Below are 25,945 nucleotides of genomic sequence, written 5' to 3'. Positions count from 1 at the left end.
AAATAAGAAAAATAGAATATAAAGGGAAAATTAGCAGCGACAAAGATGTTATAGAAGAAGCTTTTGTTGAGTACTTTGGGAAACTTGTTGGGGAAAAACCGACTCCCGTAGGATTTCGTAAATTTAAAGATTTTTTGTCACTCATGCCCAAGTTGGATGAGGAGGTTACAACGTGGCTCGAGGGAGAAATCACGCCAGGAGAGGTTTAACGAGCAACAGATTCGCTAGCTAGACAGAAAACCCCGGGGCCGGATGGGCTTTGTGCAGAATTTTACCAAACGTTTAAAGATACCCTTAGTCCCGTACTGTTGGCCGTATTTAATGAGTCATTCGAAAACTACTGTCTAGCGTGTTCCTTTGTGGAGGCCCACACCATACTGATACCGAAGTCGGAGGACTTGTCGAAAAGGCTCAGCGTGACGGGATATAGGCCGATTACATTATGTAACATAGACTACAAGATTCTCACTAAGATCATTACGCGTAGGCTCCAGTGTGTCATTCGGGACCTCATCGTGGATCATCAGACATGTGGCATTAAAGGAAAGGCCATTCAAACTAACATACATATAGCGAGAAGCATTTTTGAGGCTGTTGGGAGGGATAAAGTGGCAATGATACAATTAGACTTGGAGAAAGTGTTTGATAGAGTTAGGCATGATGTTCTAAAGAGTATTTTATTGCATGTTAATGTAGGCAAAGTTGTCCTAAAGGGCGTGGATATTGCGTACAAAGGTTGTACCACCAGGTTGGTGTTAAATAATAATGTTTCTAAGAAAGTTGCAGTGCTTTCGTCAGTCAGGCAGGGATGTCCCCTTTCACCTTTACTATTTGCTCTGTACCTTGAACCTTTCTGTGTGAGCGTGATAGCTAGCAAGAATATTCGGGGGTTTCTTTTCAATAATGTTGAAGTTAAAGTGTCCGCATACGCTGACGATGTGGCTATTTTTTGTAAAGACGAAGAAAGCGTCATGGAAACTGTCGTCCTCACGAAAGAATATTGTAACGCCACAGGAGCGGCAGTGAACTGGGGGAAATTTTGTGGGGTGTGGCACGGAAGGTGGGCTTTGAAACCACATTACTTTGCAGGCTTTAATTGGGAAGCGACGCCATGTACATATCTTGGGGTTCCCTTGGAATATTACAAAGTTAGCACGCCGCACTGGACGGAACTCGCAAAAGATTTAAAGACGAAGGCGGACACTTGGGTCAGTCGGAACTTGTCAATTTTTGCGCGCGCCACAGTGTGTAATATTTTTTTGATTGCAAAAATCTGGTACATTATGCAAGTTTTGGCATGCACACGGATGAGTATCCAAAAGTTCCATAGGGTGTTCGCCACTCTCATCTGGAAGTCCGGGTGGGAGAGGATGAGAAGAGATAACCTTTTCCGGAGCGTCAAGTCGGGAGGCCTTGGCCTCTCGCATCTCTTCGTCCGTAAGATTGTTTCGCGCTTCTTTTTCCTACGCGACCAGAATCATCCCTTCCTACGTGCAATTATCCAGGTGAGACTGGCTAACTCTTTGCCGGCAGTGTTGGTGACTAGTGAATGTACTGAACCCCCTTGTTTTTCTGGTTATTTAAAAGAAGTGAAAGACGCTGTATTGTTTTTGCGAGCGCGTTTTTCAATGGACTACCTGGGTAGTGTCACTAAAAAAAAGCTCAGTCGTGACCTGATTGAGCTCCTTTTCCCTGCGCCACTGTATCGATCGGTGTACAGCCAATGTCCGGGTCAAGATGTGCTCCAGCGTGTGAAAAGGATGTGTGTTCCACCAGGGGTAAAGTCCTTTTTCTTTAAATTGCACAGCGAGACATTGCCAGTCAAGCCATGGCTAAGAGATAAGGGAATCTTTGTTCCGTGGTAGGCGGATTGTCTCCTGTGTAAGACACCAGAAACCATCGAACACGTTTTTATTTATTGTTGGGATGCTGTGTTTTTTTGGGACATTCTTCAAAGGACCCTGAAAAAATATTTTATGTTGTCCCCGGAGACCATTAGGTATTTACCTGTTGAAGAAAGTGACACTGTGCCCTATGACCTTTTTATGATACTCGGCCTGTTTAGTATCTGGAAAACAAGAATGGAATTTCGGCATGCTGACCCAAAAATTAAGTCTGTACAGAAGCATTTTATCGATATTGTAAACGAGGTTCAAACGGTGTATTGCAGAACACCAGAAACTACGCCTGAGTGGTCACACTTGTTCAGTAAAATTAAGAACATGAGAGAACTTTGGTTCGCCCACAAGTCGCTGGGCGTGAGCTCCTTGTAATGACATAGCATTCTGTGCTGCAATGTTGAGTTCAATAAAGAAAAAAAAATAAATATGGGTGTGTGACAGATTCGGAATTTCTAAGTACCCTACTGTATCCAAATACTTCAACTAAATGGAGCTTATTGTTTGAAGAATAACTGTATCCATCCTTTTTCAAGAGCTGGAAGTTAGTCTAACCGACAAAAGGGGCATACTGCCCACTTTCATGGTCTGGCTTCTCTACAGTGCATGAAGGGCCATCTGGGAAGGCACTACTCCTCGTTCATATGGGTGTGTCGCAGATCCCGAATCTCCCAGTACCCCAAAATGTTGAAATATTTTAACTAAATGGAGCTTATTATTTGAAGAATAATTGTATCCCCTCTCTCTCAAGAGCTGGAAGCTAGTCCAACCGACAAAAGGGGCATACTGCCCACTTTCATGGCCTGGCTTCTCTGCAGTGCATGAAAGGCCATCTGGGAAGGCACTACTCCTCGTTCATATGGATGTGTGACAGATTCGGAATCTCTAAGTACCCTACTGTATCCAAATACTTCAACTAAATGGAGCTCATTGTTTGAAGAATAACTGTATCCATCCTTTTTCAAGAGCTGGAAGCTAGTCTAACCGACAAAAGGGGCATACTGCCCACTCTCATGGCCTGGCTTCTCTGCAGTGCATGAAAGGCCATCTGGGAAGGCACTACTCCTCGGTCATATGGGTGTGTCGCAGATCCCGAATCTCCCAGTACCCCAAAATGTTGAAATTTTTCAACTAAATGGAGCTTATTATTTTAAGAATAATTGTATCCCCCCTCTCTCAAGAGCTGGAAGCTAGTCCAACCGACAGAAGGGGCATACTGCCCACTCTCATGGCCTGGCTTCTCTGCAGTGCATGAAAGGCCATCTGGGAAGGCACTACTCCTCGTTCATATGGGTGTGTGGCAGATCCCGAATCTCTCAGTAGCCCAAAATATTGAAATATATCAACTAAATGGAGCTTATCATTTAAAAATTATTGTATCCACCCTCTCTCAAGAGCTGGAAGCTAGTCTAACCGACAAAAGGGGCATACTGCCCACTTTCATGGTCTGGCTTCTCTGCAGTGCATGAAGCATCTGGGAAGGCACTACTCCTCATTCATACGGGTGTGTCGCAGATGCCGAATATCTCATTACCCTAAAACATTGAAATATTTCAACTAAATGTAGCCTATTATTTGGAAAATTGTATCCATCCTCTCTCCAGAGCTGGAAGCCAGTCTGACCGACAAAAGGGGCATACTGTCCACTTTCATGGTCTAGCTTCTCTGCAGTGCATGAAAGGCCATCTGGGAAGGCACTACTCCTCGTTCATATGGGTGCGTGACAGATCCGGAATCTCTAAGTACCCTACTACATCGAAATACTTCAACTAAATGGAGCTTATTATTTGAAGAATAACTGTATCCATCCTTTCTCAAGAGCTGGAAGCTAGTCTAACCGACAAAAGGGGCATACTGCCCACTTTCATGGTCTGGCTTCTCTGCAGTGCATGAAGGGCCATCTAGGAAGGCACTACTCCTCGTTCATATGGGTGTGTGGCAGATTCCGAATCTCTAAGTACCCCACTATATTGAAATATTTCAATTAAATTGAGCTTATTACTTGGAAAATAATTGTATCCATCCTCTCTCCAGAGCTGGAAGCTAGTCTAACCGACAAAAGGGGCATACTGCCCACTTTCATGGTCTGGCTTCTCTGCAGTGCATGAAGGGCCATCTGGGGAAGTACTACTCCTTGTTCATATGGGTGTGTAGCAGACTCCAAATCTTTAAGTACTCCAACATATTGAAATACTTCAACCAAATGGAGCTTATAATTTGTCAAATAATTGTATCCACCCTCAGGAGTTGGAAGCTAGCCTAACCAACAAAAGGAGCATTCCGTCCACTTTCACGGTCTGGCTTCCCCCTGCGGTGCTTGAAGGTACATCTGGGGAGGCATTACTCCTCAGGCATATGGGTGTGTTCCAGATATCGAATCTCTAAGTATCATACTCTCTCAGGAGTTGGAAGTTATTCTAACCAACGAAGGAGGCATACCGCCCACTCTCGTGTTCTCAATTCTTTGCTGTGCACGAAGCACATCGTGAAGGCACTACTACACAGGTGCATAGGTGTGTTCCAGATCCCGAATCTCTAAGTATCCCAACATATCAAAATATTTCAACTATATGAAGCTTATTATTTGTCAAATAATTGTATCTATCTCTCAAGAATAGGAAGCTAGCCTAAGCAACGAAAATGGCATACCACCCCCTTTCCCAGTCTGGCTTTTCTGCGGTGCATAAAGGCACTCCTGGATGGCACTACCTCTCAGGTATATGGGTGTGTTCCAAATCACGAATCTCTAGTACAATATAGAAAAATACTTAAACAGAATGGAGCCTAATATTTGATAGAATAATTGTATCCATTCCCTCTGGAGTTGGAAGCTATCCTAACCAACGAAAGGGGCACACTTTCATGGTCTGGCTTCAAAATGCAGTCCATGAAGGCCTGTCTAAGGAGGCACTACTCCTCGTTCATATGAGTGTGTAGCAGATCCCAAATTCCTAAGATGTGGAATTCCACTTACCTTACTGCACCATGAGGTCGATCCCACTTCGTAGCTCTATGTTGGGGAATGCTACGGCCGGGTTTATTTGAAGGCTGCCATGGACTCCGAGGGGAGGAACCACTCCGATACACGAGAATTCTTAAAGAAGCGGGTTTATTGGCTTCAGTGACACCACGCTGTGCCCGTCGGCAAAACTAATAAATGAAAAGAACGGAAAAGTGTCGGCGCTATCATATTAGACACATTCACCTGGAGGGGGCCCCCGCTGCCGTATTAGGCAAATTCGTGGGAGGACGGGAAGCACAAAAAGAAAAAGGCTCGAGAGGAGAGCCTCCCCCAAAAAGAGAGTCACTGCCACCATTCGCGGCTGGCTTATCTAGCCTACGGAAAATAGATGCGCCCGGGGTAGGTGGTGTGGCTTAGCCCGCAAGTGGGTCGCATCTACAATCATTCCCAAGGGTGCGCCGGAGGCAGATTCACCCAAAAACGGCGAGGGAGAAACCTCCCTCTACGAGGAATGCGGGCTCGACTCGTATCCAGGAAGCCGTCGCCATAGCTCTTTTCTCAGCCTACATGTGGTAGGCTTAGATAGGGAGACGGGGAACACGTGGTTCCCATACAAAAATAAGGTAGGACTAAAAAAATGAAAGATGTTTACAACACCCTGTAATGCCGAATTAATGAGCAGCTCTAATTCTTCTCCTCCTCCTCCTCCAACCTCCTCTCCCCTTCCCCTCTTCTGTTCTCTTCCCCCTCCTCCTCCTCCTTTTCCTCCCCTCCCTCCTCCCCACACGATGCATTATAGGACATTTCCCATAATGCACCGCGTGGTTACGCCGACGGCGACGCCACTCAAGCCAGAAACGGGTGCCTAAGAGCTGCGCTCTAAAACAAAATTAGCCTACTGACTCTCAAGAAAAAAACAAAAAAACTACCGCGTCCAGTACCGACCCATGCATCTTCTGTGACGTTCCCGGCGTTGAAGTCGCTCGCTCACCGTGGCATAGTGTCCTGATGGAGGTGGTTCGAAGGGCCCTTGGGACTTGTCACGGGGAGGACGGGAACAGTCGGTCCCTGGTCAGAGCGTTGTCCGTCGCCGCGCGGGTCCCGAAGTCGAAGGGCGGGCGGACCCCCGCGCAGTTGTTGGCCCCGGCGGCGCGGAAAGCCGACGGGTTGCTGGTTCGGTCTCGCGATCTGCGCAGAGAGCGGACTACGGATTCAGTATTCACCTTAATGAGAACTTTAGGGGTAAAGCTGAAAAACCCACAAAGTACACCAACATATTGATATATTTCAACTAAACGGAGCTTATTATTTGTCAAATATTTGTATCCATCCTCTTTCAGGAGTTGTAAGTTAGCCCAACAAAAGAAAGAGGCATACTGCCCATTTTTATGGTCTGGCTTCCCTGCAGGGCATAGCAGCATTTCTGGGGAGGCACTATTCTTCCTTCACATAGGAGGTGTGCAGTCGACCACTAGAGTCGTGAGGCTGACCCTAAGGGGATGCGTCACGCTCGAGAACCTGCCGCACCAACTACAGCTCCCAGGCTGCACGGCCTTGGTGCTGGCCCCGGGTAGAGCTCCGATCTGCCTCAGGTGCCGTCGAACCGGTCACATTCGTAGGGAGTGCCGAGCGCCGCGCTGCGAGAGCTGCAGGCATTTCGGACATTTATGCGACGACTGCAAGAAAACCTATGCAGACGTGGTTAACGGCGGCCCTGAGGACGACGCCTCGGAGCTCCTCATGAACCAGGATGAAGCTGAGGACGCGGCAGGCGGAAACTCGGAAAGCAGCCAACCTCAGGGGCGGGCCGAGACCACCGTAGTCGTCCCACCACCCGAGACGTCCACCACGGCCGAGCTCCCCGCAGATAACACGGACACCCCGAAACCGGTGGGCGACGACGTCGCACGCGTTTCGGCCCTCCAGGGGGACGAGCGCGGGCACGACTACGCCCGCCGAGAGTCGACCCTGGCTGCCGTTGAAAGGGAGAACGACCAGAAGGACGGCGAGATGGACGCCGTGGGCGGCTGTGCCAAGCGTTCCCTGGAACCGACACCAACCCAGGAGCCCGGTCAACCGCAGAACCTGCAGGAGAGGACGCTCCAGAGGTGGCAGACGGTGGCTTTCAAGAGGGGCCGACGCCACGCCCCCCGCAAGGACCACCGGAGGGCCACGTGCCGAAGGCTCCATAGAAGGAACTGTACTGCGGCTGAGTAATATTACTTAGGCGGCCTAGTACAAGTAAGAGTGTTGTATTTTTTGTATGTGTTTACCTGTTTTAGGCGGCTTTTTCTATCGTAGCCTAGCCTTCTATTTCAGCACCGTGATAGTAATATGTCCCTTAATGTCGCCACTTTAAACGTCCATGGGTTGGCCTCGTCGAGGAAGCAGTACCAACTGCAGCGTCTGGTAGAGGACGAGCAGCCGGACTTTCTTGCGGTGCAAGAAACTAAATTGCAGACAGAAGAGAACATTGAGAGAGCGCTGAGGCCTTATCTCCGGCGATATGAAGTTGCCGCCAGTCATGCCGCGGGTCGGTCGGGGGGCTGTCTTCTTTTTTTAAGGAAGTCCGTGAACTATGAAAACTTGCAAATTGTTATCGATGAGTGCGGGCGGTTCATTTCTTGTGATTTGACGCTGTCAGATGTCCAGTGGCGAGTGATATGTATCTACGCTCCCAATAACGCGAAGGATAGAGAAGTCTTTTTTCAGTTTCTACGTAATTATCTGGAGTGCGACAAAGTGGTCGTATGCATGGGTGATTTTAATTGTGTGTGACGAGCGGGATAGTACTGGAGCGACCACGAGTGGTGACAGCAGTTTGAGCCTTTTGAAAGAAATTGTAAATGTGTGTGGGCTCGAGGACGTCGGTGCCTTATGCACCGTAAGAAGTGGCGTAAAGTATACGCATTTTCAAAATACGTCACACGCTCGTTTAGATCGTATTTATGTTGCAGCTGACGTACTGCGCACCGTGCACGGCTACCGTGTCCAGCCCGTTTTTTTTTACTGACCACTGCCTCGTAAGCGTAAAAATTGGCAATAAAGAAAGCAGAGCGTCTCGTTTTAACCGGCAGCTTCGGAAATTAAACCGAACACTTTTAAATTATAAACTTTTCGCAACCACTGTCGCTGAGCTGTCGCGGGATGTGGCCGAAAAAGGGACTTGTATCAGGGAGGCCTGGGAAGGATTCAAAGAGGGAGTTAAGTTGGCCGCGGTAGAAACGGCCAGTAACATCACTTTCCAAGCTCGAGCTCGCGAAAGGCAGTTGAAACAAGACCTTAACGCATTGTGTCGAGTAGAGTGTGAGCGCCCTGGAACTTGCGGCGATGACATTCGGCACATCAAGATGGAGTTAGATCAAATATACAATGAAAAGTATAAAGGGGCAGTCGTGCGGGCACGCTCGGAGATATTTCTGTTGGGAGAACAGCCGACTAAGCGAGCTCTGGCTGAGGAAAAGAAGTACGCCCTGACTCGAGAAATAAGAGAAATAGAATATAAAGGGAAAATTAGCAGCGATAAAGATGTTATAGAAGAAGCTTTTGTTGAGTACTTTGGGAAACTTTTTGGGGAAAAACCGACTCCCGTAGGATTTCGTAAATTTAAAGATTTTTTTGTCGCTCATGCCCAAGTTGGATGAGGAGGTTACAACGAGGCTCGAGGGAGAAATCACGCTAGGAGAGGTTGAACGAGCAATAGATTCGCTAGCGAGACAGAAAACCCCGGGGCCTGATGGGCTTTGTGCAAAATTTTACCAAACCTTTAAAGATGCCCTTAGTCCCGCACTGTTGGCCGTATTTAATGAGTCACTCGAAAACTACTGTCTACCGCGTTCCTTTGTGGAGGCCCACACCATACTGATACCGAAGTCGGAGGACTTGTCGAAAAGGCTCAGCGTGACGGGATATAGGCCGATTACATTATGCAACATAGACTACAAGATTTTCACTAAGATCATTACGCGTAGGCTCCAGGGTGTCATTCGGAACCTCATCGGGGATCATCAGACATGTGGCATTAAAGGAAGGTCCATTCAAACTAATATCCATATAGCGAGAAGCATTTTTGAGGCTGTTGGGAGGGATAAAGTGGCAATGATACAATTAGATTTGGAGAAAGCGTTTGATATAGTTAGGCATGACGTTCTAAAGAGTATTTTATTGTATGTTGATGTAGGCAAAGTTGTCCTAGGGGGCGTGGATATGGCCTATAAAGGTTGTACCACCAGGCTGGTGTTAAATAATGATGTTTCTAAAAAAATTGCAGTGCTTTCGTCAGTCAGGCAGGGATGCCCCTTTCACCTTTACTATTTGCTCTGTACCTTGAGCCTTTCTGTGTGAGCGTGATAGCTAGCAAGAATATCCGCGGGTTTCTTTTCAATAATGTTGAAGTTAAAGTGTCCGCTTACGCTGACGATGTGGCTATTTTTTGTAAAGACGAAGAAAGCGTCATGGAAACTGTCGTGCTCACGAAAGAATATTGTAACGCCACAGGAGCGGCAGTGAACTGGGGGAAATGTTGTGGGGTATGGCACGGGAGGTGGGCTTTAAGACTGCATTACTTTGCAGGCTTTAATTGGGAAGCGACGCCATGTACGTATCTTGGGGTGCCCTTGGAACATTACAAAGTTAGCACGCCGTACTGGACGGAGCTCGCAAAAGATTTAAAGACGAAGGCGGACACTTGGGTCAGTCGGAACTTGTAAATTTTTGCGCGCGCCACAGTGTGTAATATTTTTTTATCGCAAAGATCTGGTACATTATGCAAGTTTTGGCATGTACACGAATGAGTATCTAAACGTTCCATAGGGTGTTCGCCACTCTCATCTGGAAGTCTGGGTGGGAAAGAATTAGAAGAGATAACCTTTTCCGGAGCGTCAAGTCGGGAGGCCTTGGGCTCTAGCATCTTTTCGTCCGCAAGATTGTTTCGCGCTTCTTTTTCCTACGCGACCAGAATCATCCTTTCCTACGTGCAATTATCCAGGTGAGACTGGCAAACTCTTTGCCGGCAGTGTTGGTGACCAGTGAATGTACGGAACCCTCTTGTTTTCTGGTTATTTAAAAGAAGTGAAAGAGGCTGTATTCTTTTTGCGAGCGCGTTTTCTGATGACTACTTGGGTAGTGTTACTAAAAAGAAGCTCAGTCGTGACGTGATTCAGCTCCTTTTCCCTGCGCTACTGTATCGATCGCTGTACAGACAATGTCCGGGTCAAGATGTGCTCCGGCGTGTGAAAAGGATGTGTGTGCCACCGGGGGTTAAGTCCTTTTTCTTTAAATTGCACAGCGAGACATTGCCAGTCAAGCCATGGCTAAGAGATAAGGGGATCTTTTCTCCTTGGTCGGTGGATTGTCTCCTCTGTAAGACACCAGAAACCATCAAACACGTTATTATTTATTGTTGGGACGCTGTGTTTTTTGGGACATTCTTCAAAGGACCCTGAAAAAATATTTGATGTTGTCCCCGGAGACCATTAGGTATTTACCAGTTGAAGAAAGTGACACTGTGCCCTACGATCTTTTTATGATACTCGGCCTGTAGTATTTGGAAAACAAGGATGGAATTTCGGCATGCTGACCCAAAAATTAAGTCTGTACAGAAGCATTTCATCGATATTGTAAACGAAATTCAAGCGGTGTATTGCAGAACACCAGAAACTACGCCTGAGTGGACACACTTGTTCAGTAAAATTAAGAACATGAGAGAACTTTAGTTCGCCCACAAGTCGCTGGGCGTGAGCTCCTTGTAATGACATAGCATTCTGTGCTGCAATGTTGAGTTCAACAAAGAAAAAAAATCGTTCATATGGGGTGTATGGCAGATCCCGAATCTCTCAGTACCCCAAAATATTGAAATATTTCAACTAAATGGAGCTTATTATTTGAAAAATAATGGTATCCATCCTCTCTCAAGAGCTGGAAGCTAGTCTAACCAACGAAAGGGGCATACTGCCCACTTTCATGGTCTGGCTTCTCTGCAGTGAGTGAAGGGCCATCTGGGAAGTCCCTACTCGTTCATGTGGGTGTGTGGCAGATCCCGAATCTCTCAGTACCCCAAGATATTGAAATATTTCAACTAAATGGAGCTTATTATTTGAAGAATAATTGTACCTATCCTCTCTCAAGAGCTGGAAGCTAGTCTAACCGACAACAGGCGCATACTGCCCACTTTCGTGGTCTGGCTTCTCTGCAGTGCATGAAGGGCCCATCTGGGAAGGCACTACTCCTCGTTCATATGGGTGTGTGGCAGATCCCGAATCTCTCAGTCCCCCAAAATATTGAGATATTTCAACTAAATGGAGTTTTTTATTTGAAGAATAATTGTATCCGTCTTCTCTCAAGAGCTGGAAGCTAGTCTAACCGACAACAGGCGCATACTGCCCACTTTCATGGTCTGGCTTCTCTGCAGTGCATGAAGGGCCATCTGGGAAGGCACTACTCTTCGTTCATATGGGTGTGTGGCAGATCCCGAATCTCTCAGTACACCAAAATATTGAGATATTTCAACTAAATGAAGCTTATTATTTGAAGAATAATTGTATCCATTCTCTCTCAAGAGCTGGAAGCTAGTCTAAGCGACGAAAGGGGCATACTGCCCACTTTCATGGTCTCGCTTCTCTGCTGTGCATGAAGGGCCCTCTGGGGAGGCACTGCTTTTTGTTCATATGGGTGTGTAGCAGACTCCAAATCTTTAAGTACCCCAACATATTGAAATACTTCAACTAACTGGAACTTATAATTTGTCAAATAATTGTATCCATCCTCAGGAGTTGGAAGCTAGCCTAACCAACAAAAGGAGCATTCCGTCCACTTTCACGGTCTGGCTTCCCGGCAGTGCTTGAAGGTATGTCAGGGGAGGCACTGCTCCTCAGGCATATGGGTGTGTTCCAGATCTCGAATCTGTAGGTACCATACTGTCTTAGGAGTTGGAAGTTATTCTAACCAACGAAAGGAGCATATCGCCCCGTTTCATGTTCTCAATTCTTTGCTGTGCACGAAGCACATCGTGAAGGCACTACTACTCAGGTGCATAGGTGTGTTCCAGATCCCGAATCTCTAAGTATACCAACATATCAAAATATTTGAACTAAATGGAGTCTATTATTTGAGAGAATAATTATATTCATCCTCTCTGAAGTTGGAAGCTATCCTAATCAACGAAAGGGACATACTGACCACTTTCATGGTCTGGCTTCAATCCAGTGCATGAAGGCCTGTCTAAGGAGGCACTACTCCTCGTTCATATGAGTGTATAGCAGATCCCAAATTTCTAAGTTGTGGAATTTCACTTACCTTACTGCACCATGAGGTAGATCCCACTTCGCAGCTCGATGTTGGGGACTGCTACGGCCGGGGACCATCTGAAGGCTGCCGTGGGCTCCTAGGAGAGGAACCACTCCGAAACACAAGAATTCTGAAGAAGCGGGTTTATTGGCTTCTGTGCCACCACGCTGTGCCCGTCGGCAAAACTAATAAATGAAAAGAACGAAAAAGTGTCGGCGCTATCTTATTAGACACATTCACCTGGAGAGGCCCCCGCTGCCGTATTAGGCAGATTTGTGGGACGAGGAAAAGCACAAAAAAAAAAAAAAGGCTCGAGAGAAGAGCCTCCCTCAAAAAGAGTCACTGCCACTATTCGCGGCTGGCTTATCTAGCCTACGGAAAATGGATGCGCCCGGGGTAGGTGGTGTGGCTTAACCCTCAAGTGGGTCGCATCTACAATCATTCCCAAGGGTGCGCCGGAGGCAGATTTACCCAAACATGGCGAGGGAGAAACCGCCCTCTTCAAGGAATGCGGGCTCAACTCGTATCCAGGAAGCCATCGCCATAGCTGTTTTCTTAGCCTGCATGTGCTAGGCTTAGATAGGAAGACGTGGTTCCCACACAAAGCTAAGGTAGGACTAAAAAAATGAAAGATGTTTACAACACCCTGTAATGCCGAATTAATGCGCAGCTCTAATCCTTCTCCTCCTCCAACCTCCACTCCCCTTCCCCTCTTCTATTCTCTTCTTCCCCCTCCTCCTCCTCCTCCTCCTCCTCCTCCTCCTCTCCCTCCTCCCCACACGCTGCATTATGGGACATTTCCCATAATGCACCGCGCGGTTACGCCGACGGCGACGACACTCAAGCCGGAAACGGGTGCCTAAGAGCAGCGCTCTAAAACAAAATTAGCCCATACTGACTCTCAAGAAAAAAAACTACCGCGTCCAGTACCGACCCATGCATCTTCTGTGACGTTCCCGGCGTTGAAGTCGCTCGCTCACCGTGGCATAGTGTCCTGATGGAGGTGATTTGAAGGGCCCTTGGGACTTGTCACGGGGAGGACGGGAACAGTCGGTCCCTGGTCAGAGCGTTGTCCGTCGCCGCGCGGGTTTCGAAGTCGAAGGGCGGGCGGACCCCAGCGCAGTTATTGGCCCCGGTGGCGCGGGAAGCGGACGGGTTGCTGGTTCGGTCGCACGATCCGCGCAGAGAGCGGACTACGGATTGAGTTTAATGAGGACTTTAGCGGTAAAGCTGAAAAACCCACAAAGTATGCCAACATATTGATATATTTCAACTAAACGGAGCTTATTATTTGTCGAGTATTTGTATCCATCCTCTTTCAGGAGTTGTAAGTTAGCCCAACAAAAGAAAGAGGCATACTGCTCGATTTCGTCGTAAGTGCTTAGGTGTCCTCGGAATTTTCTATTTGTCAAATAATTGTATCCATCCTCCCTCAGGAGTTGAGGATAGCCCGACCAACGAAAGGGAAATAGCGCCGAAGCGCTCAAGTTTCGCCGCCAACTACAGCGCCATTCCAGCCCCTGGTGGGACGCTATCGTCCGAGTGGTTCGCGGTTTCTTCCCGCCTCGACGCCATCGCCAGTGGACTACGCTAATCGAGGCGGTTGCGACGGAAAAAAAAACGCGCGCCTGGCACTCAGTACTGTTGTGTGGTCGGTTGCAGTAATAATTACCTCCCTGACTGTAGTAGTAGCAGAACTAGTGGCCGACCGTTGAAGTTCTATCGGTTTCCTGGAAGGCCGTACAAGTGTGCACGACACCAGGCCTGGATCGCGGCAGTGCGCCGGCAAAAGTAAGCGTCTCTTTTGTTGATGCATGAATTTCGCTCTGTATACCGAAAGAGAAACGAGGTGGAATTCGTTTCAAAACATAAACAGTGTGAATACCAAACGCGGCAAAGCAATTTGGCCATGCGTGTATGACTGGATATCCCGTTTATGTTGCGTTCGATTAAGTGTGGCGATTGATGGGACCCAGATCGCCACGTTGCACTTTTTTTTGCATTATTATTTTAAATTTAGTCATTGACAAGGTGAGAACGGCGTCGCTCTCGTTGCCTTTCGCCTGGAGCGCTCTCCAGCGCTTTACTTTTGCCGTGCTTCGGTTGCGCGTGTACGCTCCCGAGGCGCTTTTGCCGTGCTTCGGCTGCGCGTGTACGCTCCCGAGACGCCGTACTGTTACCGAATAAAGCGGGACGACAAACTCCTCCCTGTCGTTCTAATTTTATTTCGTCTCGGTTTTTCGTATATCGCAACAAAAGTCTTACATTGTTCCTTTTTTCAGCGAGGACGGTTCGAACTGGGTGCCCTCAGCGTCGACCAGAATATGTAGCGCCCATTTCGTCGGCAATTGCCGGAATGACGCGGAAGCCCACCCATCTTACATCCCGACCATCTTTCCTCCAGTGTACAAGAAAAAGGCACCCAACGCGGAGAGGGCGAAGAGGTACTAGTAACCTGATTTATGTCTAGAGTTCTGCATTTCCGGTTTTGATTTTCGATGAAAGTAGGAGGGTATTTTCGAATAAGATGTACTTTAAAAAAAAGCCAAGCAACCTGGTTGATATTTATCGTAACAAAAACACCAACCCGAGACCAATATTCTGCATTTACCGGAATTGAATTTCGTGATATGCACAATTCTTTAGAATTCGACTTGAAGTAGAATATTCTCACAGTTATAAAAAGACGCACGAAGCTATTTCGCTTGTAATTAAAAGAATGTAGCACCACTCAAGCAGGCTCCAGGAGGTCTCTGTTGCTGTACAAAATGACCTGTTTTACTGACAATTTTTTCCAAATTTTTATACAGCCTTATTGTTCAATGCAAAACCCTCTCTGGGACATACGGTAAAAGTACTAATTGGTTCCCTTTATAGGCTGCTCAACATGCCAGGACGACTTCAGCCTCAGCCGCCACAGCTGGAAACGCCTACTGTTCCCAGTGCGCCGCCAAGGTCGGAGGACACCGCCGAGGACGAGAAGGATGCTGACTGGGACCCCCTCCAGATGCTGGTGGACGTTGCAGCCGAGGCGGTGCCAGAGAAGCACACGTCTACAGTGGTGAGCAATCCTGTGTGGCTATGTGATAGTCAAACACATTATTCAGAAACTCCCATTACAAGCGCAGGTACAAATTCTGTCTTTACATATGAATGCCCACTATTTTTTACCTGAATATTTACCATTGTCAGTGCAGATAATTTCTTTATTTCTTTGTGGCATCAAATTTATGAGCATTATTTAGAGCCTGTTCTACCTGTTATTGCCCCTTAGGGAACACAGTGTGATCCCACGCCACAAACCGGAGGACCACTGAGGCTTTTGTTATCCGCAACGGATGGCCAGGACGGATCGACCCAGGTCACTCACGCAGAACAAGTGAATGCGGTAATTTAAATGTCCTAGTTTCAAGATTACACGCAACTTCCCATACTTTAGTTTCTACTTTGCATAGCTCAATTGAAAGTACTCATATTGTCACGAATGACAGATGATGAGGCGACGAATGAACAGAAACAAAACATTTGATTTGGCAAACTTTAGCTGAACACACAAATACAAAGAGGTAGTGTCGAAGGTCGACAGAGTAGCACAATCAAGCACAAGAGTGAGACTGACTTGTACGGCACTGCGCGGCTTCCATGGGAGCCTAGAATATTCTACCTCGATCCTTCATGCACTATACATTGTGCCCATGAATAGGCTAGATGGTTCTCCAATTTTCCCAAACTTCTACTTTCATAAAGAAAGATAAAACCACACGCAGTGCCAGGAATCGAACCCGAACCACCTGCGTGTGAGCCGGACGTGCTGCCGACTTGGCTACGTAAGCGTGTGGCAATATGTATAGAGGTGATTTATATTTTGCAATTTCTCTCTTCAGGTTTCAAGCACGGAGGGAGACTGGCGACGGCAGTGTGGGTTCCTTGGCTTCGAGTCGCTCAAGTCATCCGAGCACGCTCTCCAGGACCTATGTGGGGTCACCATGACTGTTTTTAGTTTGTTGTTAAGCCTCACACCAGCAACCAAGTACAGAAAGAGCGACATTTCAGCTGAGGACAAACTCACCCTCTTCCTTATGAAGCTTAAACTGGGGATCAGCTTCACTGCACTAGCCGCCCTCTTCTCGGTCCACAAGGCGACAGCGTCTCGAACATTCAAAGCACTACTGGGCATTCTAAGTGTGAGGCTCGAGCGCTGGGTGTTTGTGCCAGCTCGAAACATCACCAAGGAGTCGCTGCCACCAGCCTTCAAAACACACTATCCAGGCTGTACATTTATCATAGATTGCACAGAGATTCGTACTAAAACTCCCTCCGACCCTGAGCAGCAGCACTACATGTACTCGAGTTACAAGAGCGGCTACACAATCAAATTACTAATTGGCATAATTCCTAATGGCATGATTTCATTCGTATCTAAAATCTATGGGGGGCGACACATTGACAGTCACATCACAGTAAATTCAGGGTTTTTATCTTTGGTTCAACCCGGCGATGTCGTTTTAAGCAACAAGGGCTTTCTCATGCATCCGGACTACCATGGCTGAGAAGGGTGCTGTGCTTGTCATGCCGCCTTTCTCAGTTGGAGGTCAGCAGCTTTCCCAAGAGGACATGGACAACACCTTCCACAGTGCGCAGGTCCGCATCCACGTGGAGAGAGTAATTCAAAGGCTGAAAAATTTCCACATTTTGAAACACAGAATCCCGCTCACTCTAATCCCACAAATGGACCAGGTCGTCCAAGTATGCTCTGCTCTTGTTAACATGCAGGCACCAATTATAAAGAAGTAAGAAGACAATAAACAATGTCTCGAACTGAGCCAAGTACGAAACATTGTTTATCTGTCTTCTTGTACCTGTTCCTTCCGCTTGTGCAGAAAATGCTACAAATATGGTAATGCAGACTTTGGAGACTTCCCTCAACTGTTGGCTTCTGAAAATATTGTCATGTACAGTAACTGTAATTTCATCGTCATGTAACGGTTACAATATTTTCCTGTGTAGAAACTGGGGTTTTTGTTTTCCACAACCTCACTCGGCGCATGTTATAGTGGTGCGACCTATGTATGTTTTTCTCTATATGTATGGACTTCAGTTATGCAGCCTTGGCACAGGATGACCGTGCAAATATATAAGTACTACTTATACAAAGGTGCGACTTATGTACCAACTTTTTCGTAAAAACAACCGTTTATAGGAGGTTTGGCTTATACAGTGGTGCGACTTATGGACCGAAAAATATGGTACCGTCTAATGCACGTTAGAAACTCCAGGTTAGCAGTTGTACTACATCGAAGAAATTGGCCCTCACAGCTGAGACTCCAGGTGCCATTTTGAGGCAGACCAGCTTCCCACTGTAAACATTTATGCAACAGGCTTGATTCAAATTTTTAAGATGAAAGTAGTACACCTGAGCTAATTATTTTTTAAGTGTTTAGTCAGGTGCTTTTCTTGTCCTGTTAGTACAACCTCCAAGTGAAGTCTAACATTACTTTTTTTTATGCGTCCCAATCTTACCCTTTCTCTTGACTAAATTAATGAACCAAAGATAATCTGAACCTAAAACAATATTGCTCTCTGGAAGGTCTGTGCAGCGACTCCTTGTAGGCTGCTGGTCGCACTGCCCTCGCAAAATTTCTCATCTACACCACGCATCAGAGGCCTCTCAAGGCAGACTAACTCCCCGCTGTCTAAACATCCATAGAAGTTACTAGGGCCGTGTTCCAAAATGTACTCGATCTTACTCCAGGGTAAGGGTTTTGTATTTCAGCGTTGAAAAACCTACCAGCATCCAGCGTTACTCCACCTGCGTCGTCACGCGACATGATCTGCCATAGTAACGGATCCATTTGAGTAAGAATTGGAACACATCCTAGGCAACGAGGGCATTTGATGGAGGCTAGTTGCAGTGAAGCTATAGTGTATCGGTTGTATGTGAAAGATACCCAAGTGGACTAAATGAATTTAACCCAGGGATCCTGGGTTCAATCCCCACCCCTGCCCGTTTCAATCTGAATGAGCATCGTGCGGTCGTGTACCACTACTGCGTGGTGCACGTTAAAGACCCCGGGCTAGTGGTTGTACTGCACTGGCTAAATTGCTCATCTACAGCTGGGAGATTTGTTGCCCATTGAGGCAGACCAAGTTCTAGGCTGTATAAAAATACACACAACACATTTTTTTTTTTTACATTTACTTAGCTAGTGGGAACATTGTCTCATTTTGGTATTGGAAGCAGGTATTTTGTGCCCTCATGCTGGTGTCGCTCTTCTGTATTTGGGTTAGCGTGTACTCCATTTCGGCATAACTTGGCAAAAGTTGCAAACGAGGAGAGGTAGTGCCTGGTTTATTTCTTCATAAATTGGGAGACATTTTTTGTGTGATTTTTACTTCGTCGATTAATCTCCCACCATTCGCGTTCTTGTATTCACTGCAGCTGTGTTTATAGTGTTTTTTTTTTCATGTATCCTCATGCAATGCATTTATGTTAAACCTATCCATTGCAGTATTTTTGTTTTGTCAAAGTCTCAGCCGCAATGTTTTATATGAATGACCCTATCGTTAGCCGTGCACACTGATAACTGTCAAAAATATATTTTTTAGAATGTTGCACATGCCTGTAAACATGTGAAGATGTATAGGTGACATTTTCTTTTCTATTTATAAATGACAAATTCAGAGGTTGTATAACAAGAACTTTATTCAAAAACATCAATTCTACACTGGCAATTTTGGAAGATCTTTTCCTAAAAAATAAAAATTATTCTTTCATTGATAGCATGTTTTCTTTACTTAAGCGTTCCCTATTGATATGGGGTATAATTGCACATAGCCCCAAAGAATGGCATTTTACAGAAATTTCATGATGAAATAAATAGTGCAGTCCAGAATTAAAATAAAATTGAAAGCAAATATAATGAAATTGAAATGTAACAAAAGCCACTTGAAAAGCATTGGGAAAAAGTGGGTGAAGTAAAAATATTCAAATTTTGGTACTATTTCCATGAGAAAACGCTCGTCCCTCTTTACCGGGACAGACTCGGATCCCTTGGGACTATACACATAGAAGATGGCCTTCTTGAGGTTCAACACATATAGTTGTACCTGCACCTGTGTATAGTATGGTTGCGGTGGCTCGAGTGAAAGCTCACCGTCTGCGTTGGTGAGGTAGGCAACGTTGCAGATTCCTGCTTCACGATCAAAAATGGGGCGGGTCCTGCATGATTCTGGGCACTTGATTTCAATGAGGACGGTTTCCCCGCTTACTTGAATGAGGCCGTCCCGACTGCAGCACAGCCAGGGCTGCTCGGGCATGACGACAAGTCCCGTCTGAAACAGTAAACTATAAATATCTTTCTGCACTAAGAGTGCAAGATCAGCGTGGGCATGAAAATCCCTTGCCTCAAAAACCGGTGTGCCCAGTTTACTCTGCAGCTCCTTCCTTGCTGTTGGCTCCGTCTCGATGCCTGCATGTATGCATACAAGGTACGACAAAATGCAAGACAATGTATGAACAGATCATCTACAAAGCTTTGCCTCCATACATTCACTGTGATGTCAAAACGCAGTGCATTGCCAAAGTCCAAACTGAGTATGTGCTAATTACCATACTGGACAGCTTTGTTTGTGAAGCGCTTCGGTCTGCACATGCCCAAGGCTAGAGCCTCAAAGATGCCTCCTCTTGTGCGAATCGCATTCGCGGTCGTGCTTGAGATGCGCATGCGGCGCTCTTCATGCCACCTGGACGCATTAGCCAGACAAAAAGCAAAGCAGACAAAAGCTCTTCCCACCACCCAAGCAAAGCAAGCAACCATTTTGCACCATTCACATGCTGTGATAGTACATTCAAAGGATTACAAGGTGTAATAATGTTCTAAGACTAGTTTTGTAACGTGGTAATTCATGTGTAGTTTTGTAGCATGGTAATTCACGCATAGGCGTCAAAAGCATGGATCTTCATGTGTCGTTATACCTAAGGTGAAACTGCGCTGCAGGTCTTTTTACAGCCATCTGCAAGAGCACGAGGGTTATTTAAGCATCGAACGGCAATGAGAGCGGAGAGAGCATCAATTTTGCGTCGGGCTCAGCAAATCTTGAACAGCAACCTTTGAAATGATGCAGCTTACTTGTCAAAAAAGCAGTAAATCGTGCGAGGTGTGAGTGGGGCTCGCACTTAAGGCGTGGCAGAACACCACTGGAAGACAAAAAGAGGTTGGTAATGGTCGCTCTAGCTCTCTTCATTTTCCAGTAATGTTCTACCATCCTCGAAATGCAAGAGCCACTCGAGGCACCCTGCACGACTAATTTTTTGTCAAGCCTGTGGAATTATGTTAAAGGTTGCTGCATCAGATCTGCCCAGTTCAACACAGAATTAGTTTTTTTCTCTTTGCTCTCCTTGCACTTCATGCTAAAAGTGCAGATGTGTAGCACAGCTCTAAATGTTCCCAAAACAATGCCCTTTAGCACATGAAGGTCCGTGCCTTCAACAGCTGCGCACGCATCACTCTGTAATACTTTAACTACACCAGGTGAAACGTTTGGTCTTTATGAGCCACTTCCCTACAGAAAAATTTGCTATACATTTTTTTGGGATGTTTCTTTTGTTATAATTATTGAAAATTGGGTCTTTATAATATGCTAGTTGATCTGAAAAGAATGTGCTTCACAGTGGCAACTATAAGCACTTGATAGATACTCACTCCCAGTTATGCAACAGGACAGGTAGAAGGTGAAATGCTTCAAACAGGCTCACGCCACATGCAGAAGCTACATGCGAAAGAGAAGTACAAAGGCTGAAGAGCAATGGAGTTAAGACTCAATGCAAACAAGCCACTTTGGAAAGGCGTTAAGGGATGAAGGACCAGCTATGTTAAACGTTGCTACATCTGGCCGCAGTCTGTGCGATGCAGGATATAGTGCAAGCAGAAACATGCCGGGGGTTTGTTGACTGGCCCATCGTAGCCACTGCCAAGTCCTCAACATCGCAGAGGAGCATGACGTTGGCAACATACTGCTCCTGCAATGTATCGCCAAGCGCCGACAAAAAGTTCACAGCTTTAAAAGACATCCTCAGGCCCGTGGAGCAGGCGGTCATGTGGTGGTAGACCTCGCGAGGCCCCTTCATGGCAGCGAGGAGCCCCACAAGCCTTGCCTTGTCCACGGAGAGGGACACCTTGGCGACCATGTCATCTACGACTTTCCTGTATATCAAATCATCGGTACTCCTGCGGGAAAGTTTTAGAATCTCCATCAAGGGGCCCTGAATTTCAGGGTAGCGTCCCAGCATAACTGACGGCGACGCGGGTCGAATGTCAGGGCACGAGGTTGATAGACCTGAAAGATAAATGAAGGTTTTATACCAGCTCTCTATCGAACTGAAAATTGTCATTAATATTATAGTCAAGAGATGCACAGTCCTTTACACAAAAATAAACCAAGGCTGAACTCTTGATTTTGCCATCTTTCTTCATCATCTCTGAGGAACAATCTAACAGCACATTATTTTTCGGCCTCGGAATATAGTGTTATTTATCTGCATGGGCAGATAAATAACAGATTTTTGGGGAAAAATAACCTGGAAACAAATCCTTGATGTCTTTGTTGGGGTCGTAGGCCGGCTTCCCGCTCGGTTTGCCCCACTGCTGAGGCCGACTGGTGCGCGACGAATCCTCGGCATTATTAATAAAAAAACAAACTGCGGCACAATGCTTGCAGCGGCCTGCGACACCCGCCCGGCAAGAACGGGTACCGGTCACGACCGTGCGCGGGGACCTTGATAGCTAAAAGAAAAAGATCGTTCGACTTTATGAACCGATTTTTTTTTTCAAAATGATTATGGGCGAAAACAACATATATTCAAGTAACTATCGTACTATGCCAGCATCGTCCGCGAAACGTAAATATATCTTCAGCGTGAAAGAACTCTCCGCAGCACCGTTTCTGCTGGAGGTTCAGCGACGGAAAAAGACTCTGGTCGCATTCTCGACGTCTACGAGAACGCACGCCAACAGTGGTTCATTGCTGTCACGAATCTTCTTAGGATGAGCAGCAACAACGTTATTCCAATGTGAAACGTAAACAAGCACCACTCACCTGCAGAGATATGTCGTACACGACGTTCGGCCGCACCTGCGACACGCATTTCGCCCCACCTCGTTCGTCGAGCCGTCGATGATCTCCTCCACAGTAAACACATGCTTCTGCAGCTTTTCGCCTTTCTTTAAATTTGCCCCGCGAAAGAATTCGCCGACGCTTTCGATTTTTTGGAGGCTGCACCGTAAACGAAGCATATTCAAGCCGGAGTAAACAATACAGTTATGGCGCCGAGACGCTACCGACGCGACCAGGTGTTGAGGTGGCGGCGACACCGTCGCGAATTCAAAGCGCCCCCTGGTTGGCTGCTTCGATTCTATACTGCCCACTTTCAATTTGGCCTCTCTGTAGTGCATGAGGCCACGTCTGGGGAGGCACTACTCAAACATATGGGTGTGTTACAGATCCCAAACCTCTAAGTACCCAAAGACATTGAAATATTCCAACTAAATGGAGCTTGTTATTTGTCAAATAATTGTATCCATCCTCTCTCAGGGGTTGGAAGATAGCCCAAAAACGAAAGGGGCATACCGCCCACTTTCACAGTCTGGCTTTACTGCAGCGCATGAAGGCACATCTCGGGAGGCACTACTCCTCGTTCATATGGTTGTTGGGATACTGTGTCGTGGTGAGAAACAAATCCCAACCAAAAAAATTGCGTTTCTTTTTTTCTTTTTTTTTGTTTTGTTTTTTTTTGCCTGGGTAGCGGCAGTCGACGATCGTTCCGGGGGATCGCGTGCCTGGGTTGCAGATCCTCTGCTTCGAGCAACGCAGTCTGCTTTTCTATCTTCCTACCACCGGAGACGGAACACGCGTCAGCTCAGCGGTAGTAGACGATGGCACTGTGGTGACTGTTTCTTATCGGCGACAGTGTAGCGCGCGGCCGTGCTTCGCTAGAGTAGACTATGAGCCGAAGACTGTGCCAAAATAATGGGGATAGTGCTTCGCCACAGGTGTGTCGCAGGTCCCGAATCCCTAAGTACCCCAACATATCAAAATATTTTAACTAAACGGAGCTTCCAACTTATTATTGGGAGCTAGCCCTACTAACGAAAGGGGCATACACCCTACTTCCAGAATCTCTAAATCTCTAACTTATTATTTGTAAGGTAATCGTATCCATTCTGCTGGATGGTAGCCTGACCAATGAAGGAGGCATACAGCAGACTTTCACGCGCTGGCTTCTCTACCATGCATGAAGGCATGCCTGGGGAGGCACTACTCCTCGGGCATATGGGTTCGTAGAAGATCCCGAATTCCTAAGTACACTAAGACATCGATATAAATTCAGCTAAAGGTAGATTATTTGTCAGACATTTGTATCTATTCTCTTTCATGAGCTGGAAGCTATAAACCTTTCCAGCGGCAGTCTCGAACGCAGCGATTTACAGCTCCTGTCCCTGGTTTTGAGAGTGTACGTCAGTGTTGCCCGATTGCACTGAGCTGTGGAGTTCCTCGTCAGTGGGCTGCGGCAGCCTGCGTAGGCGCGATTCCGGACGCTGGTGGCGGCTGAATTGCCGAGTTTTCTTTTTGTGGCAAGCGACATGCGGAGTGTGCAGTAGCGCGGCAGTGGCCGATACAAACCGTGGGCACGGGGCGCGAGCTCGAGCGTCTTGTGCGTGGCTCACGAGGGGCTCGGCGGCAGAAGACTCGAAGGGGCCGGAACGAAGTAAAGGTGTGTTCTTGCTATGTCCTGACTTGCGTGTCTTTCTTGCGGGCGAGCAGTGGCACCGGACCCTACATTATTTGGCGCCCAACGTGGGGCCTACTGCTCTCCCGTGGGATGGACCGCAGGCCTTTTAGCCCGTTTTAGGCGTTTTTAGCCGGGTTTTTCCCGTTTTGACTTTGCCCTGCCCGTTAGGCCCACGTGGCCGTTCGACTAGGCTTCGGCCACCGGACGCCACCTTTGCCATCGCGGCTTGGCCCTCGTCTCGACTGTGCATAGTGTATATTAGGTGTTCTCTTTCTGTTCCTTTGTGTTCTTTCTTGTTCGGTTTTTGTTTTTTGCTTGCCGCGGCCACTTTCGCGATGAGCCGCCGCAGAGCCGCCGCAGAGCCGCCGCTGACCAAGCCGAGAGCGGAGACGAGCCGGACGCGGAAGGCCTTATGGCTCGGGTGGCCAACCTATGTGACACGGTCACACAACGTCTGCTGCTGACTGACCCGGGACTTCAAGGTCGTGGCCCGCGTCCCCAGGTGCCGGTCCCAACCTACACCGGCTACGACGACCGGAAGTCCGTGGCCGACTTCCTCGCAGAGCTGGCGGCCTACAAGCTTGCTGCGGGCGCCTCGGACGAATACGTCCTCGCGCGCGTTTTGCCCGTTGCGTTGCAGGCGAGTGCAGCCCGCTGGTGGCGCATCGTGGCCCCGTTCCTGTCCTGGGAAGACATTCGGCGGAGGTTCCAGGACGAATTTCTTCCGCCTGGGTACCAGTCTCGAGTCCAGCGAGAACAGTGGAGCGCCGAACCCAGCACCCCGGACGAGACCCTGGTCGAATACGTCCGGGTGATGCAGGAGCTCTTCGATAGGGCCTGCCCCAACGACAACCGGGGTCGGACAGGGTTGCTGGGGGTCGTACAGCAAAGCCATCCCAGATTCCGACCCTACCTACATGGCCGCACCTACGAGACCCTTGAGCACCTGGCCCGGGACGCTCGCGGCATCCAAAAGACGCTTCTGGCAGAGCTCCAGTACCGGCCCGCCACCCGCCGCCCGAGGAAGCTCTCGAACCGTCCTGTGCCTGGTCAGCTCCCGGGCCCAGAGGAGCTCCGACTCAGCGCCAACCCCCAGGAGTATGGCGCGGTCCTTCCCCCCCCGCGCGCTGGACTCCTATGCCTTTGGACAGCGGGAGCGCGGGAGAGCACCACCCGGTGGCTTGGACCCCCCGGCCTAGTGCCTGGCCGACTGGATCGAGACTACGGGCAGGGTGAAAGCCGTTTAAGGTCCTTCCCCCCATGATTCGCTCCGGGGCGCGGATCGCTGGCCCAACGAGGGAAGCAACAGGCCACACTGACAGGCTCTAAGCAGCCAGACACGCGACACTGACCGCCGCATTTCGGTGAGCTGCTTTGGCTTCGGCCGACAACGTCACTTCCGCCGAGACTGCACGGATTTGGTGGGCAACCGCCCTGCGGTCTCGGAAAAACCAGTACGGCCGACGGCGTTGACCCCTGAGCGCCCGCCGGCCGCGGTGACCATGGACAACCCGGCAGCACTACCATCGGTATGTCGAATCCAGCCTGACCCTGAGCTAATTGAGCCTCGTATGACAGTTAGTGCTCGGAATAGCTGTGGCAGCGCTGATTGATACCGGTGCGGGTCTGTCACTTATTGAGGGACTGCCTGATTGAACGCTGCAAAGAGCAGAAAGCTAACCTGCGTGAGACTAACGTGCGCTTACAGCTAGCGTCAGGACCAGAAATGCTCGCGAGTCAAGCTGTGAGGTTACAGATCGGGGTTCAACGAGAAAAAAACGCCGTCAGCGTTTCGTTTGCTTACCTGGTCTCACGGTACCGATTATTTTGGGGCGAGATTTCATTTTCGGGGAGAACCTGGTTCTGGACTTTCCGAACAAAGGCTACCGGTTAGGTAGTGACTCGAAACTGATCCCATTTACCAGACGAGAGGATTGTATCGTCAGTGTCGATAACGTTGGCGTTAGAACGCCTGCTTTGCGACTCCCATGTGCGGTAAGCGATTCTTTGCAG

At 47.9% G+C, this 25,945-nt stretch overlaps 1 pseudogene; it reads left to right on the top strand.

Moving 5' to 3' along the window:
• LOC120846257 overlaps positions 1–16,938 on the top strand; it is a 28,512-nt pseudogene extending 11,574 nt beyond the window's left edge.
• Positions 16,939–25,945: the final 9,007 nt, after the last annotated feature.

The sequence above is a fragment of the Ixodes scapularis genome, unplaced genomic scaffold, assembly GCF_016920785.2.
Source record: "Ixodes scapularis isolate PalLabHiFi unplaced genomic scaffold, ASM1692078v2 PGA_scaffold0__279_contigs__length_252992795, whole genome shotgun sequence".
Taxonomy (NCBI): Eukaryota; Metazoa; Arthropoda; class Arachnida; order Ixodida; family Ixodidae; genus Ixodes; species Ixodes scapularis.
The sequence above is the reverse complement of the archived record's forward strand: the minus strand, read 5'-3'. Positions and strand labels throughout refer to the sequence as shown.